General features: G+C 46.8%; 1 long non-coding RNA gene and 1 pseudogene across 5 annotated transcripts in view; one reads left to right on the top strand and one right to left on the bottom strand.

Moving 5' to 3' along the window:
* Positions 1–1,844: 1,844 nt before the first annotated feature.
* The window catches only part of LOC102959016, an 82,139-nt gene continuing 63,567 nt past the window's right edge, over positions 1,845–20,416 (bottom strand). For all 5 annotated transcript variants that reach the window (XR_006219621.1, XR_006219618.1, XR_006219622.1 and 2 more), the window contains 4 exons: positions 14,355–14,415; positions 6,968–7,075; positions 3,651–3,779; positions 1,845–2,753 (listed from right to left, as the gene is read on the bottom strand). This is a non-coding gene — a long non-coding RNA (uncharacterized LOC102959016). The remainder of the gene's footprint in view (positions 2,754–3,650; positions 3,780–6,967; positions 7,076–14,354; positions 14,416–20,416) is intronic.
* On the top strand, positions 18,336–18,499 carry LOC122240710 (annotated as a pseudogene).

The raw sequence follows: 20,416 nt of genomic DNA, 5'->3' as shown, positions 1-20,416 counted from the left end.
TGACCTGAACTGAAGTCGGATGCCCAACAGATTGAGCCGCTCAGGTGCCCCCCATTTTATTTTTTATGTATATTTGCATAAGTCTGATGGATCTACATCAAAATATTTGCAGTGATTATCTCTGGATGCTGCAATTTTTGTTACCTTCTGACACATTAAGCATTCATCAGTTTTTTTCCCAGATAAAATTCATATACCATAGGGGTGCCTGGGTGGCTCGGTTGGTTGAACATCTGACTTTGGCTCAGGTCATGATCTTGAGATCTGTGAGTTTGAGCCCCGTGTCGGGCTCTCTGCTGACAGCTCAGAGCCTGGAGCCTGCTTCCCATTCTGTGTTTCCCTCTCTCTCTCTCTGCACCTCCCCTGCTTGCATTCTCTCTCTCAAAAATAAATAAACATTAACAAAAATTCATATACTATAAAACTAACCATTTTAAAGTGTACAATTCAGTGAGTGTTAGTATATTCACGAAATCATACAACCATCACTACCTGATTCCAGAAAATTTTTATCACTCCAAAAAGACACCCTGTACCCATTAGCAGTCACACCCGTTACTGCTCCCTGACCCAACCTAGGTAACCACTAATACCTCTGTCTCCACGCATTCGCCTGTTCTGGATATTTCAAATAAACGGAGTCATCCATGGTGACTAGACTTACTGGGGTAGTCATTTCAGAACATATGCAAAGAGTGTGTCACTCACTATGTTATATACCTGAAATGAACAACATTGTATAAAAAATCAGAAGAGGGGCACCTGGCTGGCTCAGTCAGAAGAGCATACGGCTCTTGATCTCTGGGTCGTGAGTTTGAGCCCCACACTGGGTGCAGAGATAACTTAAAAAACAAATAACTTTTTAAAAAGAAAAGAAAATGCAATTTGTAAGTGATAAATGCTTTTCAATCAATTTTTTTTAATGGAATTATCCAAGAGGTAGCCTTCGTGACACATGGCTTCTTTCACTTGGTATAGTGTTTTGATGGTTTATCCACATTGTAGCGTGTGTCAGTGTTATTGCTGCTTTTTGCCAAATAACATTCCATTGCATGGCCGTGCCACATTTTGTTTATCCATTCATTAGCCAATGGTGATACCTAAGCTGTTTCCATCTTTTGGCTGTCGTGACTCGGCAACGAACACTGGTATACACGTTTTGTACAGATGCGTGTTGTTAATTCCCTGGGTGTATATGCAATCAGGAGTGGAACTGCTGGGCCAGATAGTAACTCCGTGTTTAACTTTCAAGGAACCACCAGTTTTCCAAGGGGTCCGCACCCTTTAACCTCCCCGCCAGCAACACACGAGGGCTCTGGGTTCTCCACAGGCTTGCTAACCCGTGTTAACACCCCTTCTTAAAACCGACATGGCACAGGTGTTAAGGAGGCCCGAGACCTACTTCTATTTTTTTTTCAACATACTTAATCCTTTTTGTAATTTTTCTGCAGATGAAATATAAATAAGAGATTCTCTGTAATAATAAGGATACAAAAGCTGACATTTATTAGATTCTTAACTCTGGACGGGCTCCTGTAGTACTGTGTGTTTTATTGCTTTGAATATTTGCAGAAAACCCTGAGTTTCCAACCTACTGTACAGATGCAGACGAGGTACAGAAGTTACCTAATGAGCATTATTACAACACTGCCCCAAAGCCAAAATTCTTAATCACCAACTGTGACATCCAAGACCCCGCCTCTCCTTGGGGCGCCTGGGGGGCTCGGTCAGTTGAGCGTCTGACTCCTGGTTTCCGCTCAGGTCATGATCTCATGGTTCGTGAGTTCGAGCCCTGCATCGGGTTCTGTCCTGACGGTGTGGAGCCTGCTTGGGATTCTCTCTCTGCCTGTCTCTCTGCCCCTCCCTTGCTCATTCTCTCTCTCAAAAAATAAAAAATAATAATTTGTAAATCCGCCTCTCCCTTCTGCTGAATTGTTCTGGCTGTTCACCCAAAGAACAGTTTCAATAAGCCACCGTGTGTCATCCATATATTTTCCCACTGGAAAAAAAAAAAAATCTTTCTCGAGATGATTTTTCACAAGTCAGCCAGGTACAATTTATCATACTCTGAATGCTAACAAATTCTGGGGATGCAAAACCTATAGCATACATATAAATAATTTGACTCAGCAGTGTAAACATTAATTCAATGCTTTTTTTTTTTTTTTTTAAATGAACAACCTTGTTTCTCTGAGTTGTTGTGATACTTCTCTCCTTCTGGGTTTTTTATTAGCTCACTGGTGCCAATAGGAATGGGTTCGAAAACTGATTAGCCCCGAGGAAGATTCTGTAATCAAATAAATCTGAAGTAAGGCATGCTTTCAATTTTGTTTAGAGGGGAGATATTTTTCCCCACTATGCTTTGTTTCCCAAAGAAAGCTTCGTATCTTTTGTGTTCGAAAACACGTCCGCTTCTGTGATTTCAAAGGACAGGAGAACAAATTCTGTTTGTAACTGGCCAATTTCAGCTCCTGAGAAAGACTGTGGAGGAAGTGTATGTGAATAAGATCTGAATAGAGCATATTATTAGATCTCAAAGAGAATCAATAGAATCTAATGTAGTTTTCCTTGCATTGCATCAATAAAGCAAGGTTGTTAGGAAGGCATTACAATCTTGTCTTCTCTCGTTGGTTTGAAAGCTTGTCTTTTCTGTTGTGGTGGTTGATTTGCCCCCGGGTCGTCTGTCCCGAGGACTAATTTGTTTGGTTTTGTAATGCATCATCGCTGCCAGCGTCACTGAAGGCTCAGAACACCTAGGGAGATAAATAGATGTTATTTTTATTATCTGTGCTTTATAAATACATTTTAACTTGGAAAGATTACACGGTCGAAGTCCCACATTCAGCCGCGTCAGAAGGCCGCACCACAAGAGTTCTACGCTGAGCCTTAATCTGCTTACAATCAGGCTGAACCTGGGGGGATCGTAGGCTCACCCCCCATTTCACTGCAGGTGAAATTTCTTTCCTCACGGCTGTGGCGGCTAGAAATCTGCAGTCAAGGTGTGGGCAGAGCTGGTTCCTTCTGAGGCCGGGAGGGAAGGGTCGGTGAGGAAGGAAAATTCTGTTGTTTACACCACTCATCCTGTGGGGTCTTGTAAGGGCCTCCCCAGCAAACGACCACGACTGCAGGGCTGTCGCCGCCGCGTTACTGATGATGAATCAGAGACCCCTGGTCTCCCGACAGCCCAGTGCCCCCAGGGTCGTGCCTGCGAGGCTTACGGAGCTACAGCCCAGAGAGCACAGACATCCCAGCTGTCTGGTGCTCCCGAGCCCCATGCTGAGCTTGGACACCATGGAGGAACAGAGGGAACCCGCGTCCCTCTCCTCTTTGGTCAGCAAATCTTAATGAAAGACTTGACACTTGGTCAACTGGTCGGAGGCTGAGGTGAGCTTTCTCTCTCCAGCGGCCTTGCCAGGAGAGTTTCTCCTGGGAAACCTTCACTCGTGTTCAGATTCCCAGCCCCTCTGTTCTGACATCCAGTGCTTTTGGGAAAGAGGGCCCCTTGGCTCTCGTAAAGCAGTCTGCTCTGTCCCCTTGGGAGGAGTCCCGCCTCTTCACTGGGATCCCATCTCGGGTCTCTGTCTCTGGAAGTGGCAGAGTCCCACTGACGTGGGGGCTGACAGACTATCCCACGGGGCTCCCGACGGTACCGTTCAAAGGGCGGTCTGTGCAGGAGGCCCCGACAGGCTGGGTTACTGCTCCCCAAGATGAATACAGAAGGTGACAGTGAGCATTCAGCAGCATCCACACCAACTCAACAGCAATGCTGTCAGTGGGATCTAATAAAAACAAAAAAGAAAGAAAGAAATGAGCTTGTATTTCATGTCTTTTTTATACAATAATTTCATTTTTCTCATCACACATCATCCCCCATTGCGAATAAGAAAACTTTGCCACGGATAGTTTAAGAAGCTCAGCCCAGAGGTCGGCGTAAGCGACTGAGGAGGCATAAAGGTAATGGTGAGGCACAGAGAGCAGTTAAAGACTGAAGCCCTGACCTTCAACTTGATGGTGCTTGGAGGTGGGGCCTTTGGGAGGGAATCAGGTTTAGATGAGGTCATGAGGGTGGGGCACCCATGATGGGATTAGTGTCCCTGTCAGAGGAAAAGCCACCAGATCTCTTGCTCTCTCTGCCAAGTGAGGACACAGTAAGGTGTCTGTCTGCAAGCCAGGAAAACCCTCACCAGGAACTGCATGGGCCAGCACCTTGACTGATCTGAGACTTCTGGCCTCCACAACTGTGAGAAGGAAGTGGCTTCTTCTGTCACAGTGTGTGTTGTGACAGCCCCAACCGACCGAGACCCAGGCTCTGCTACTGACAGCCCAAGTCGCCGTGGCTCAGGCCGGCTCCTGCTGTCTGGGGCCACCCCAGCGGTAGCGTGTCTTCTCTCGGGTCTTTGTCAGAAATGGCCTGGGTTCCCAGGCCACGGCACGACAAAGCCACGTCCGAAGGACACAACCCCGCCCATACAGGTGCTGTGTGTGAAGGCAGGTCCCAGGGCACATCCCACCCCAGTCCCTTCCTACTGCCTGATGGGGAGGCCACACCTCACCCTCATGCCCCCTCGTGTGAGGCCACACGACAGATTTCTGTCTCCAGAAGGAAGGGCTGGCGGCTCAGGATCCCATAAAGCTGGTCCCACCTCAAGGCAAGGCTTCCTCCAGGAAGCTCATCGACTCCTTCCTTGGCAACTAAAAGCTTCCTTTAAGCTCCATACTGCAATAGTTTCCTCCTCTTTGACAGAAATGGTAAGTTCCATTTTTCTACATTTGTAAAAAAAAACTTGTATCAAGAAAAAGGCGATCTTGATATAACGCAACCTGCACAAGACTTATTTTTCTAGTTTTAGAAAAAAAGGTCCAGATGTTTTAACGTTGATGAACAGCCATCCCAACCTTTCACAACAGGCCTGAGCCTGCAGCTTTAGTCATTCGTTTCTCAATTATCTTGGGAGAAGTAGGTCAGGGAAGAAAGCAGGCCCAGGAGGCCGGGGGGTGCAGGAAAGGAAGACAGGAGATGGCCCTGCCATGAACTGAAGTGACCTTGGGCAGGTGCATGCACCCCACAAGGGCTGGGAGCACTGGGACCCCATACTTCTGGATGCAGTTGCTTTCGACAGCGCCCCCGCCCTGTCCTTTAGGTGACCAGACGAGCAGCCACGCGGTCTGGACCGAGCCTCCCCTCCGCCCCCTTCACTCTCCAGGCCGGCCTGGTGGAAGGAAAGCAGCCAGAAGATAAGCTGCAGAGAGAAAGCCAGGGGAGCAGTGGCTTCGGGCCCCTGCAGTTCTCTCAACAGGGTCTCTGTAGCGGCTCGGTGCACACAGCTGACACCCCGACCACTTCTCCTTCCTGCCCAGAAAGTAACTGTGTCAGCCTCCTGCTCCTCCCACCCTTCTTCCTTCCTGCCCTGTGCTGGCTCCTGCTGCCTCGGTCCCCTCCCCTGCATCCCTGCACACTCCCCTGCCTCAGGCCCCCCCCACCCCCGTTCTCCTGCCACCCACCCCCGATCCTGTGACAAAGCCTCGATATTTCCACAGCATTCACAGTGGACAGAGCATGTTCATCCGATCCTAACAGATTCACTGGCTTCTGAACAAAAGTCACCAGATCTGGGGTGCTGTGATTCTTACCCCCGCCTCCCCTACCTGCCCGGTGCCGCTGTAAGCAGAAAGCCTGCCCGCGGACAGTGGCTGGGGATGTCAGGACTTGATGTGCACACATGACCTCCTGTGAGCCCGGCAAACCCTGAGAGGCAGGTGGTAGTTCCTTTTTTTTTTTTTTTTAAATTTGAGAGAGAAAGAGGGAGAGAGGGACAAAGGGATGGGGAGAGAGAGAGAGAAACAGAGAGAGAGAGAGGCAGAATCCCAAGCAGACTCCATGCTCAGTACAGGAGCCCGACACAGGGCTCAATCCCCCGACCCTGGAATCACGACCTGAGCTGAAACCAAGAGTTGGACGAGCAACCGATTGAGCCACCCAGACGCCCCTATAGCTCCTTTTTCATAAACATGAAAAGTGAGGCTCACTTAGATACCTGGAGGCACAGTGGGTGCCCTGGTGTGGCAACTGGTCTTGAAAAGAAACTTGGTCACGTGCTGACTCCGGGGCGGTGCAGAGCCGGTAAAAGGCAGAGGTGGGCTCAGCCGTGCCCCTGTGCTGCGCTAAAGCCCCTCTCCTCCACTAGGCACCCCTGCTCTGGCCTGTGCCCTTCCCCTGCAGTGGTGTGGGCTCGAGGATGCCCAAGCAGTTAGGGGACCTGGAATATCGTCGGCGGGGGGAGGGAGCAGACTCTGAGCCTCTGCAATGGCCCAGCGGAAGGGGAGCGGACAGACCTGGACGCGGCTGCTGGGTACCTGGGGTGGTTCTGCCCCTGGGAACTGTGGGGGCTGTCAGTTTGGACTGGGTTGGGTTAGGCCAGTAATTTGGGTCTGGATGCTTGGCGGGGTCAAGGACGCTGGAGGTCAGCCCTGCCCCAAATGCCAACAGGGTCCCGTGAAGAATCACTGAGCCCCTTCAGCTGGCTGCTTCTTTCGCATTCGCTCCCTCACTGCTGTCTTGACACTGGCCCGGAGGACAATATCCAGTGCTTCTGGGGTCCACTGGCTGCTTTTAGGCTGCGGGAAGAGCAGGGCATTCAGAAACCCGTGACCGGGCCTCTCTGCGCTCGGGGCTTTTAATCTCCTTAATTGAAATTGATTGGTCTCTTGGGAGGTAGCTCTGCATTGGCCCTGAGCTTCAGCATGTGATCAACTTTTGCTTCTTTCTTTTAAAGACCAGTTGACACACCAGGGCATCTAATCTTATCCCAGAATCCCGGGCCCCTTTCCAGACGAGGAGCAAAACCAGAAACAAGCACACTTACAAAAACAGCTCAGGAAATAAAAGCGCCTGATAAAAATAAGGGGAGAATATTCTTGTCCCATTGTGGCTGAGCGTTATACAAAAGGCCAGTCAAAACCCCATTACCAAGGAAAGATGTAATCACACGGGGAAGGAGCCATGGCGGGCGGGGGCGGCTTGCCTTCTGAAGCTCACGAGATAAACAGGCCGGGCTGGAGCGTATCTAAGAACCAGCTGCAAAATAGATAAATGGGAAGAAAAGTGAAAGCCCTTCTTAAGTTAAAAGAAAACCAAACATTGAGAGAATTGTTTGAGCATCCAGACTTGCATTCATCCCGACGTGCAACAGTCACCCCAAAGTGGCTGGGGCTGGTTTACAAACTGGTTTGGCAGGTCATAGCTCTTGGCGAAGCCTCCGATAGGGCCCCTTACTGACCAGGCTGATCGCATAGCCTGGAAATATCCCCCTGGGGGCTCTCCTGTACCTCCTGTGGGTCATTTCACCAACTGGACGCTAGGCTTGAAAGAGGCCGTGTTGAGGAGGCTCGGGCCACTTCATGGCTCGCAAGCCCTCGGCTCTGTCCCTGCAATAGCGGCATGGAGTGGCAGCAGACACAAGAAGTACCTCAGAGGTAAGGGAACCCAGCAGTGACAAGTAATCATTACGAGTAACAGACTCATTCTAAGAACATCTTGCTGCCTGGCCTTGTGAAGATAAGGTTTAAGGGGATCAGGATATGCCAGCCCAAAACATACTACCTTGGCAGAAGGATTATTTTAAGCTGAAGGCATCTGAGACTCAAAAAAACGCAGAAAGAATTCTCTTCCCTCTTTTCCGCCCAAAAGCAGGACATCAACTTCCCTTTGTGAAAGTGTCTCCATCTCCCACACTAGGAAGAAAGTGACTCTTGCCACCAAGAGAGTCCTCACTGAGATGAGTCTGTGTAAACAGACCTTACTAAAAAAAACCTTCATCTTCCCCTACGTAGCCTAGTCATTTCGTAGCGTGTGGTTCCTTAAAGCACAAACCTCCTTTCCTTTGAAAGAGATGGTATACAAGCCCCCAAGTCAAGTCTAATGACCCGAGTTTCACTTATTTTTCTGTGAGCTCCTGTCCAAGTAAGATATGAATACAATTTGTATTCCTTTTCTCCTGTTTGTCTGTTTTTTGTTGGCCAAATTTGCAGGCCTCCAGGCACTGAACCTAAGGGGGTAGAAGAAAAGTTTTTCCTCCCCGACAATGTCAAGACATCCCGATTTAAAAAGCAGAGATCTAGCTTGTTTGCTGGAGAAGCTCCATTTTCAAATAAATTCAAGTTGAAAGTGGCCCTTTGTCTCCATTTTCCCTAGCTGCAGGAATGGGACTTAAGGATCAAGGAGGGGTGAGCTCTATAAAAATGAAAGCCGAGTCTGTCCCAGTCGTCATGGAACTAGTGTCTACGGGTGCCTAGCACATAGCAGGCCCTCAACCCATCAGTGGAAGAATGGATACTGGCTGAAATTTCCAAAAATGGGATTGGAGCAAATGCATAGTGTGGAAGGTAAAACTGTAGTTTATTGAATATGGGCTCCCATATTCAATAGAAGAATTGGCAATAGGAGAGTCACTTCTTGCAGTCGTGATGGTGTCTTTGAGTGGGGCAGATGAAGTCAGGATATTCCCCACTTAAGGTGAGCGTTTCAGTGTCCAGTGGATTAGGATTGAATAAGGCTCACGACAGAAAAGTTCAGGATTGTGGGCACGGCAAGGTGTGTTCACAGTCATTCACTGCTATCTTTCGAAGCGAAGCCGGTTTAAGCGGGTTTGGGGAAGTTCCTCAAACAATAGTTGGTTGCAACTTTTATCTTCCTGGGCGAGCGTTTCTAGAACAGTAAAATGATATTGGCGAAGACAGTGGAATCAAGTCTTTAGTGAAGACTGCATAGTAGTCTACGTCGTAGCCACGTTGATGTAGATGTAAGCAAACTATGTGGGAGTTGGTCTCAGTCCTCAAGCTGAAGACGTAGATAAACCATTCTCCTTCCACAGTATGACATAAACAGACAAGTAAGCCCTGTTTGTTCAGAGGCTCTGAGATAGGTGTGGTGGCTAATTTCTGGCTATAGAGGGCTGACCCACCCAAGGGAGAGGTAATTCGCGTGTGTCTTCGACCTTGATATCCACTGAAATAGCCCTGAGAGAGGACCAGCTACAGGACTGGAAGAGCCCAGAGCGAAACGCAAATGCAGGGCCCCTTGTTCAAAAACGACGGATGTCAAAGAGTTTGACAGCTCCTCACAAAGCTAAACGTAGAATTCCCGCACGACCCAGCAATACTACCCAAAGAACTGAAAATGGGGACTCGAACACGTATCTGCACACCCACGCTCAAGGCAGCATTATTCGCAAAAGCCGAAAAGTGGAAACAAGCCAAGTGTCCATCAAGAGAGGAATGGATCAACAAAACGTGGTGTGCATACATACAATGGAATAGGACTCATCCATAAATAGGAATAAAGTTCGGGGTGCCAGTCAGTTAAGTGTGCAACTCTTGATTTCGGCTCAGATCAGGATCTCACAGTTTGAGAGTTTGAGAACTGAGTCAGCCTCTGTGCGGACAGCATGGAGTCTGCTTGAGATTCCCACCCCCCCCCCCACCGCCCCCCTCTAGCCCATCTCCCTCTCTCAAAAATAAATAATTTTTTTTAAAAAGGAGTAAAGTTTTGACACAGACTACAACATGGATGAACCCTTAAAACATTATATTAAGAGAAATAACCTGACACAAAAGAACAAATATTGTATGATTCTGCTTACATGAAATATCCACAACAGGCAAATTCACAGAGACAGAAATCACATGAGAGGTAATCAGGGGCTGAAGGGAGAGGGGAATGAAGGGTTATTACTTAATGGTTTTAGAGTTTATCTGGGGTGAAGAAAAACCTTTGGAAATAGATAGTGGGGGTAGTTGCACAATATTGTGAATGTAATTAATGCCACTAGATTGCACACTTTAAAATAGCCAATGTGTACACACACACACACACACACACACACACACACACACACAGGAATATTACTCAGCCATGAAAAAGAACAAAATCCTGACATTTGCAACATGGATGGATCTAGAAAGTATGATGCTGAGGCACCTGGGTGACTCAGTCACTTAGGTGTCCGACTTCAGATCAGGTTATGATATCACAGTTCATGGGTTTAAGCCCCGTGTTGGCCTCTGTGCTGATAGCTTGGAGCCTGGAGCCTGGTTCAGATTCTGTGCCTCCCTCTCTCTCTCTGCCCCTCCCCTGCTCACACTCTCTCTCTCTCTCTTAAAAATAAACATTAAAAAAAAAAAGGAAGAGGGTATGATGCTAAGTTAAATAGGTCAGTCAGAGGAGACAAATACCATATGATTTCACTCATATGTGGAATTTAAGAAACAAAACAAACGGGGGCGCCTGGGTGGCTCAGTCAGTTAAGCGTGGACTCTTGATTTCAACTCAGGTCATGGTCTCATAGTTGTGAGATCGAGCCCTGCATCAGGCTCTGCACAGTGTGGGATTCTCTCTCTCTCTGCTCCTCCCCTGCTTGCACTCCCTCTCAAAGTAAATAAACATATAAAAAAAAGACACAAAGAAAAAATGACACAAACAAATAGCGCGCCTATTAAATATAGAGAACAGACTGGTGGTTACCAGTGGAGATACGTGTGGGGGGGGGGGGGGGGGGGGGGGGAGGGCGATGGGTGAAACAGATGAAGGGGATTAAGAGTACACTTTCCACGATGAGCACCGGGTAGTGTATGGAAGTGTTGAATCACTATATTGCACACCTGAAACTAACATAACACTGTATGTTAACTCTACTGGAATTTTTTTAAATGGCAAATTTTATGGTACGTTTCATTTTTAATTATGGCATAATGCTATGTTATATACATTTTACAAGAGAAAATTTATTGGGGCACCTGGCTGGCTCAGTTGGAGGAACATGCAAGTCTTGATCTTGGGCTGGTTGAGTTCAAGCCCCAAGTTGGGTGTAGAGATAATGTAAAAATTAAATCTTAAAACAAAACTGATTAAATGAGAAAAATTAAGAAATTCAACAAGGCAGCAACAGAGCATTAATCAAGGGCAGGACCCCTCCGTGCACAGGGTTCTGTGTGAAACCAGGCCTGCTTGCGAGGACAGAGACCGGCCAGTTTAGGTGGCGTGCCCCATTCTAGAGACCAGGAGTGCTACATCTGGGTCACAGAAGACTTACTGAAACTGCCCGGTGTCCAGAATCCACTCAGTGTTCAACACGGCTGGTAAAAATCGAGAGCCCTCCCTTCCCCACTGCTACCTGTGCTCTCCCTGGCCTTCTAAAGGTTAAGTACAAGATCTAGGTTCAAAGCTCAGGAGACTTTGCAATGTCAGCCCCGGAGGTGACAATGTTTATGGGATGTTTTTCTCCCCATCAGTTGCGTTACTTTAACCGGCTGGTACTGTTTGCGGGGCAGACATGTGTAGCCGGGGGGCAGAGGGAGCAGGAATCTGAGTCCCTTGGCTGATAATTAGGGGAGCAGTCAGTACCCACACTTCCTCACCTGGCATTCACTGAGCACGCTCCCTCCCATTTCTTCTGTTCTTCCCTTGCTGCAAACTGTCTCCCTTACCTCTCCGGGACTTCCTTTCACTCCCTAGTGTGCTTGGCGACTGGTAGGTGGGGCTTACTGGAGTCCTCAAGCAGGGCACAGAGGGGATGGAGATGGGAGGTTACAGACCAACCCATGTAGCCAAGAAGGATCTCGGGCCTTGTTGTCCAATCCAAGCCAAGGCTACAAACCGCATACATGAGCGGCGACAGAAAGGTGAGCCAGGCGTGGCTCTGCCCCAAGAAACCTAATGAAAGACAGATGGCTCGCCACCTTTGCCACACATGCCTTAGATATCGAGCCCTTGATCTGGGGTTTACTGAGCAGAAAGAACGCCCTTCTTTTGAGCCAAGCCAAACATGGGCACTCACAAGGTGAGCTTTCTGAGCCCTGAAGCCATCTCTTGTAATACCTGCTCACTGGTGGCCTTAAGCTCTTCTGCCTCTGAGTGGCCACTCGCCAGGAGGGTGGGGACTCTGCCTCCTGGCAAAGGACAGGCCCCAAACAAGACATTTCACATTCAAGTCATAAATAGTTGTCTGGCTCTGACCCTGCCTGCCACTGTAGGATAGCCCAGCCACCACAAAGGCCTCTCATCCTTTCTGGGACATCTCGTGGGTATCTGTGTGTCCTCTCACAGCCAGATGGCATGCACTACCTTCTCCAACCCGAACTCTGCTTCCCTATAAGGATAGGTGCTACCCCAACCTCTGAAGGCCTGAAGGCCCCAGCAAGGTGCCTCACCCTGGTCCTGTCTCCTGGCCACATGTCTACAGTCAAGCAGGAGCTGCTTTGTAATACCCAGGACATTGACACGGCCCACCTGTCTCTCTTCGCATTCTCCCTCAAGAAGAGAGAGCCCGATATCATCATCACCTACCAGCGTCAGTGCTGGGCCGCCGTGTGGGTTTCCAAGCACCCTAAATTCTCTGAGGAGTGTCCAGGAGGATGATGTGAGGCCCTGCTGTGCTGAAAATTGCCCTTCAGGGTTGGTGCCAGGCCTAGGACCCGCCCCACCAGCCCCACAGGCAGATCCACACGAGGCCTGAATCCTGGAGACTTTGGAGTTTGGTCTGCAGGTCTTGACACATAGTGTAGGGTCAGGAGCGTCACAGCAGGGGAAGAGCAATACACTTCAAGTCTCCCTTGCCTTCTCCTCTGAGAGAATACCTAAGTTTTAGCATCAGAGGGATGAACCTGGTTTGGGAGATTAGAGCATAAAACTACACAATGTTCTAGTACCTTCGTTGGGGGTTTTAGGGCCAAACCACTATTCTCTCCATCATATATTGAACAGACCTGCTTTTTCTAATATTTGTTCTTAAATCAAAAGACACTAACTGCCTTTGGAAAACGTTCTGAAACAGCCCCTCCAATAGAGGGGGACCTCCACCGCCATACCCTGCTTTCACAACCCCAGCACTACCATTCACAAGAGCCTTCCTTTACAAAAAACGTACCCTTAATAAATAGTAAGAGTTAACATTTACTGAACATGTTCTATGTGCCAGGCATGGTCACGTGATCTCATCTGATCCTTACAACAACTCTAATAGAGAAGTATTATTATTATCTCCTCCACTTTACAAATGAGGTACATGTTCAGGGATATTAAGCGACTTCCCCAATTATCACAGAGCTTGTTTGTCGAGGGGCCAAGATGTTTATTTCTCTACATGCTGTCAGGGTCCACACCCCAGTTGCAATCAGAGGAACCGTTCGGCAGGCTTCAAACATGGTAACGATGACAGCCAGTATCTAAGTATCTATTACCTGCCAGATTCTTTATATATTCTCTTTCATTTGACCACTTGGCATGATACGTATTTATCCCCATTTTACAGATGAGGATCTTGTGGCTCAGACACTGAGCAATATTGTGACCCTCTGGGGGAGTCACTGACAAGCTGGGCTCTGGAGTCCCACTGCCGGGCTCTATTCTTTAACTCCCCCTACTTACTAGCTGTGTGACCTCGGGCAAGTTGATTTTTTTTTTTTTTAAGTAGGCTCCATGCCCGGTATGGGTTCAAACTCATGTCTCTGAGATCAAGACCTGAGCTGAGATTAAGAGTCAGGTGCTGACCCAACCGAGTCACCCAGGCACCCCTGACTTCAGTCGAGTTATCTGATCTCTCTAAACCCTCATTTTGCCATCTGTACAATAAAACATTGGTAGTACTTATAGGATTCCTACAAGTTAGTACATATCAACTGTCCTTACTACATAGTCAGAAGTCAGCAAAGGCAATCTACTATTATTACTCCAAAGCCCATAGTTTTGTTTTGTCTTTTTTCCCACTAGACCGTTCTGTCTCCCAATTTGACTGAGAGATAGGAACACATCACGCATTAAAATAAACAAGATTCTTGGGGTGCCTGGGTGGCTCAGATAGTTAAGGGTCCAACTATTGATTTCGGCTCAGGTCAAGATCTCAGGGTCATGAGATAAAGCCCCAAATTGGGCTCTCTCTCTCTCTGCCCCTCCCCTGCTCGCACTCATGGGAGCGGAGCATTCTCGCTCAAAATAAATAAACATTTAAAAAGAATAAACAAGATTCTTTCACAGCAGAGATGCAAAATACTTAGACCAAGGAAGAGAACAAAGACCCAAACACACCTATTTGACAGCTCTCCCCGAATATTCTCAGAGCAGTGGAGCCAATGAAATGAAGGCCCAGGAAAAGCAAGGCTCATTTAAACCTCTCCTTTTTCCACCGCATCTTCTTCCTTTCCTTCCTCACCAGGTTCTGAAGGGTAAATTCATCTTTTTTGGTCTTGGAAGGGCAAATTTGCTGTAAATACCCACACTCATTGCAGCTTTATAGGTTAGTTCCTTGTTTGGTATAGGGAGAAGGATCTAGAAGTCAAAGTCTGAAGATGTGGAGATTTCTCACCGAGCTTTCATCTACGTGACCAGGCACAAGTGCGCTAATCCCGGAGTTTCAATTTCATCACCTGTGGAGAATAATAAATGTAAGGATCAAATTAATAATGTGTGTGAAGATGTAAGATGTATTGCAAACTGTAAATCCCTCTGCATGGGACAAATTGTGTGCCTTTCCCCAGCTGACAGGACTCTTGGGTCTTGGCTTTTCGAGCGATCACACTCAGGAGAGGTGACTGCAAGCTTCCTGAACCTATTCGCTAAAAAGCTATCCAGAATGCCGCCTTCCTTGGGCAGGCTGGGGTTAGGGGAAGGCGGCAGTGAGACGCTCCCTGCTGACTAAGTGTTTAGCAGCAGCAGAGCGTGGGAAGGAGAGAACTAAATGGGGCATCGCAGAGGATGGGGGTGGGGGGAAGAACCCTACTAAATAATTCGTTTAGAACAGGGGCACCTGGATGGTTCAGGTCATCGCGCGGTTCGTGAATTCCAGCTCCATGTCGGGCTCTGTACTGACAGCTCAGAGCCTGGACCCTGCTTGGGATTCTGTGTCTCCCTCTATCCGCTCCTCCCGAGCTCACACACACACACACTCTCTCTCTCTCTCAAAAAAAAAATAAATAAAAACAACCTCAAAACACAGCCCATTGTGCTCTGGGGTTAGATTCCAGAACAAGTTGGGTACCACACTGAGTCTGAAACAAATTTCTCAGGCTTAGGAACTAGATCCTACTTTGGGGAGACTGGAGAGCTCGTGGAGAATGGATTCAGTGACAACATTTGTTTTTTGACACATTATCTCCGATCTTAGGTGAAGGGTGAGGGCCAAAGACACATATGGCTGTGAAAATGCCCCAATAAGCCTCCTCCGGAGCTGCAAGCAGGGGCTTCGGAGCAGAAAAACCTGGCACTTAGCACCTCCTCCCGGGAGCCACAGCCTCAGCCAACAGAGCTACCGCCAATGGCGGATCAGCCGGGTTGTTTGGGCCCTCGGTTCACACCGCGTGCCTACACGGCAGTGGAGCCGTGGGCGGAGAAGCGTGTATGCGAGAGCCGCTCTTGCCGCCACGGCCGGAGGGACAGTGCTGGCAGGACAGGCCCAAGGACGCAAAAGAGGACAGGACGACCCGGGGGGGGGGGGGGCCGAAAGAGGACGCGATGCTCCAGGACCCCGAAAGGGTCAACCTCAGGCCCGCTTGCGGCCGCGCGTTCGGCCGCCGGCGTCTTTGCGACGAGCATCTTTGCAGCCGGCTCGGCCGTAAAGCAAACGTGCCGTGAAAGACAGAGTCACCGAAAATCGAACGGGTCTTTCGTTCAAAAGAACTTCATGAAACATGAACCTGTGTAACAAAATTAAGAAGACTTCATTGCAAAATACAAAATATTTGAACACATTTAACATGTGTAGATTCACGCCAATCCTGGGCAAATAACGGATTTTATTTTGTGGACTGTACCTAAGCACTTGCCTTCGAAGTCTTTCCTTCAAACTATTATATTTGGGGTTTTTTTTGTTTGTTTTCTTTTTTCTCTTTTCTTTTCGTTTTCTTTCTCTCCTTCCTTCTTTTCTTGCTTGCTTTCTTCTCTCTCTCTCTCTCGGTTTTTTTTTTTTTCTTTTTTTTGGTATGTTGATTCATTTCCCAGTTTGTCGGCACACTGTTTTCTTCTTTTGCTAAAATGTCTTTCTTCATTAAGAGCAGTATCGGTTTCCAAATACTAGAATGCATGTTTGTACCTGAGCTTTGGATTGCATTGTGAAAGCCTCTACGCTGGTGTTTGTTCTCGGCATATTGTCACACGTCCACTGATAACTGGTCCAAAGTTCTATGGGAAATGTGGGTTCAAAACTTCACAGCATTGTGTAGACCCTTATGAGGGCCAAGATTTATATACCATAAAAATGGGAGTACTGTGTCAATGAAGAAATAAAACCAGTTGATGAAACCAACAAACTATAAAACCAGTTGTTGTTTTTTTTGTCTTTTATAGAAAACTGACTTACAGTCAATTAGTTATACAGCAAAAATGTTTGCAACAAAGATGCTTATGGGGAAACTACCTAGAACCACCAAAGGCCTCCCACACCATACCTTTCCACAAAGTCACCATCATGCTCCTCTCAAAAACTCAGGAACACAAACAGTCCATGAAAATGGTCACCAACCCAGCTGTCAGACTGGTTAAGTACATTAGACTCTGCACCTGGAACACTGATCTACTCTCCCTCTGAAAGGCACCGAAGAGGAAAAGGAAGCCTGTACAATCCCTTAAGTTACACATGTCAGCCAGTCATACAGAGCAAACACACTCCTGGCCTGAATCATAAAGGCAAAACCAAGCGTGCAATTCTTACCAGCCTATCCGTGTAAATGGCCACTAGCCAGCCAAAGTTTTCAGGCACCATGGACTAGCTCTCATAGCCTGCTGTTACTACATTATCATTGCCATAGCCTTGAGCACCTACAGAGAACTGCATACAGTTAAGGCTTGGGATGCTACCCCAAGCCGTACTTAGGGAAGGTGCAAAAACCAGAAAGCTACAGAGCCCTTCTTAAATAAGCAGGTGATCAATATCTTTCAACGTCCAGAATTGAACTCCATGGAATAGGTCCCAACTTCCAGGATTTCTGATCTCTGGGTAACAATACCTTCCACCTTTTTGCTCTCCCAGCCCTTCCAACAGCTTTAAGACTTAATTCTCTGTGTTAAATCCCTCTTTGTTTGAAATACCTAAAGTGATTTCTGGTTTTTCTGGCCATACGTACTGGTGAATCTTCGATATTTTTTTTTCTTTTGTACATTTTTTCTTTCGGATATTTGTGTCCATACCCAAGTTTTCGTGTTTGGGTCCCTGTCCTTTGTCCATGGAGTGATTCTTCAACAAGATCTTGCGTGTTTACTTTGTTGGCTGTCAATATTTCTACGACCTTCTCAACGTTGGCAAAATTTGATGATGGTCCCTAATCGGGGGTCTATGCTACAGCAAAACAACCTTAAAACCCTGAGCGGACCCAATCCCTTCCTCTGGGAACACCTCCAGGTTCCAGGGAACCTTTTGTTCCACTGGGTCATTAACAAAAAGGTCTGCCACAGCAGGACTCTGCCCCTGTTGATGGGAGCTATGCATAACTAATGAAGAGGAAAATTGCTAGCAAAACAGGCTGATCAGTCTCAACATGTTTCTAATAACTTCTACATTTTCTGATCCTCATTTCCCTATATATCTTCTTTCCTTCCTAAATGAATACTACAAATCCTCTTCGGCTCACTAATATTTTCCAGTCTGTATTTTCTCTTCCTTTCTTTCCCATCTTATGGTACTTTGTTTTGTAGAGGATTTTCCCAGGTTCTTGGTCACATTGTACACATTTTAAACGCCAGTCTCCCTGGTCTCTAGTTGTGGACGTTAAGATGTCATAGATACCCAGTAACCTGGAAGATTAAAGAGCAGACTTTATCGGGGCACCTAGGTGGCTCAGTCGGTTGAGCATCTGACTCTTGATTTCAGCTCAGGTCATGACCCCACAGTCATGGGATCGAGCCCCATGTTGGGCTCTGTGCTGAGCATGAAGCCTGCGTAAGATTCTCTCTCTCTCTCTCTCTCTCTCTCTCTCTCTCTCTCTCACCCTCTCCTCCTCCCACACCTCTCTCTCAAATTAAAAAATAAATAAATAAAAATTTTTTAAAAAGAGTAGACTTTGTCTTGTAGTACTGAAAATACCCCAAGTGATAGGTACTAGATTTGTTTCACATCCTTCCGTAACGTTTGGAGGAGGTTGTTACTTGTCCAAAGTCACAGAGATTGTAGGAGACAGAGTCAGGATTTGAACCCAGATCTTTCTGATGGCACAGCGACTAGCATCATTCAGAGGTGGAGCCTCTAATAGTGACAAGGGGAGCCCGCAAAGTCTTCCCAGAGGCAGGAGTAAATGCCAAAGAACTGTAGAAAGCCAAGACAAACATAAACAAAAGCACTCAATTTTAAAATCCAGCAATCACTTCTTGGCCTTTTGGCTAAGATCAAGTGTGGTATCTGTTGTCATCAGTTTAAAATCCAGCAAAATTCTATCTCTACTCTGTCAGTATGAGGTACCTCTTGGATGAAGATTTCATTAAGTGTTTCTTAGCAACTCTAGAAGCACTATCATGAAACCAGCCGGTTCAGAAGTGTCTCTCAGAGTTCATGTCTCCTGCATCACACATACATGTGGGATACAGTCATATGAACAAGGAAAAAGGTGTGACGGGACCCAAAGAGAAGTGAGAGCCAATAGGATGATAGGACACTGGGAGATAATTAGTTCCACTTTTATATACCCCTTGCTATAACAAGCATGTATTACTTTAGCATTTGAAAGGCATCAAATAAAAAAAAGTTTAAGGTCACCTGGGTGGCTCAGCTTCCGACTCTTGACTTTGGCTCAGGTCGTGATCTCATGGTTGGGGAGTTCAAACCCCGCATCGGGCTCTGCGCTGTTAGCGCAAGCCTGCTTGGGATTCTGTCTCCCTCTCTCTCTCTGCCCCTTCCCTGCTTGCTTTCTATCTCTCTCTCAAAATAAGTAAAAAAATAAACTTAAAAATTTAAGAGCTTGTGTCAAATACTATGCATTTCTCAAAACCCACTTAATTTTCTCCTTCCTGTATACACGAGAGAACTACATTTCCCAGCCTCCAGCCTCCCGGGCACTTAGGGTGGGGTGATGTAACTGGGTTCTGCCTGAACGGATGTGGGCAGAAGTGATATATACCACTTCCATATCATAATATTCCCTAGGTCATCAACCACACTCACATTTCCTCTTCCATGGCAAACTTGGAGGACATATGTTTAAGATGACACCATGGCAAGATAAATGAAGCCTAGATCCCTGAGTCAATTATTGGAGGAGAGCCATTTGACCTCCATTAAACAACGACCTATTCTATTAAACCACTAAGATCTGTGGTCTGCTTGTTACCGCACCGCTCCCTGCCTATCCTGACTAATAACATGCTCCTCCACGCCAGGAATTTTCAGTGACCCGTGAAGTTCTGAGAGAGCCTCTTAGCTACTTCACACATAGAAAGAGGCTTTCTGTGCTTTTGCTAACTGGATTTTTTCAGATTCTAAGTCTGTGTGGGGACATATTTCTGAATATAGTCCCTTTCTCTTCTTCAATCTCTGAATTACCTCCTCATTCTCACTTTGTTGTGGTGTGTTTGTTCCAAAGGGAAATAAATCAAGGGCTTATCGGAAAGGAAATAGTACACGCACTTTACATTCTTGTTTAAACAAGACCTGAAAGGGAAGGAAATTTTATGACATTTTCTTCTCCTTGGGGACCAGTCTGCATTTTACTACCCTAATATTTACTTATTGTTATAGTAAAACCTTAGATAAACCATCAGGGGCTGAGCTCTTCTAGACAGACAAATGTTTCAAAGAACTAAAGTTTATACATTTAGGCAATAAAGTGCTGTTGACTTTTAGATGTTTTGAAGAAAATATTTATGAAGCATATTAAATGAAGGATGGTGGCATGTTCTACCTTTTCCAGGAGGTTCAGGATTAACCCAAGCTCTGTGACTGTTCCACAGTTCCTTGAGGAACTTGTATATGTAGTTACCTCCGCCCAGAACAGTCCTTCCCTTCCTTTGTTTACTTAAATTCTCCTCATCTTTTGGATGTCAGCTCAAAGACCATTCCCCTCAGGCACAATTATATAAATTTACCAAAATTCATCCAACTATTCACTTAAAACAGCTGAATTTGTGGTGTGTAAATTATACCTCACTATAGCTATGTTTAAAAAGCCAACAATGCTGTCAAGGAGGTAAAGCATAAACCTCCCCTTTAACTGTGGGCTACAGAGTGACTTCCTTCCAAAGACTCCAGTATGGAAAGAGAAAGAGGGAAGAGAAGTACCCCAATGCTGGAGAAATCTGACAAGAACTACGTTGGCCAAGTGATCAAGGTCAACATCAACAATTATCAGTCATGTCGACAGTATATACCCTTGATATGATGTGGTGAATATAGCACCTTACCTCTGTGGTCTTCCTCCCAGACACCATAACCCCGGTCTAACCATGAGA

This window comes from Panthera tigris, chromosome B4 (assembly GCF_018350195.1).
Source record: "Panthera tigris isolate Pti1 chromosome B4, P.tigris_Pti1_mat1.1, whole genome shotgun sequence".
NCBI lineage: Eukaryota > Metazoa > Chordata > Mammalia > Carnivora > Felidae > Panthera > Panthera tigris.
Note: the sequence above shows the minus strand (reverse complement) of the source record. Positions and strands in the feature narration are given on the sequence as shown.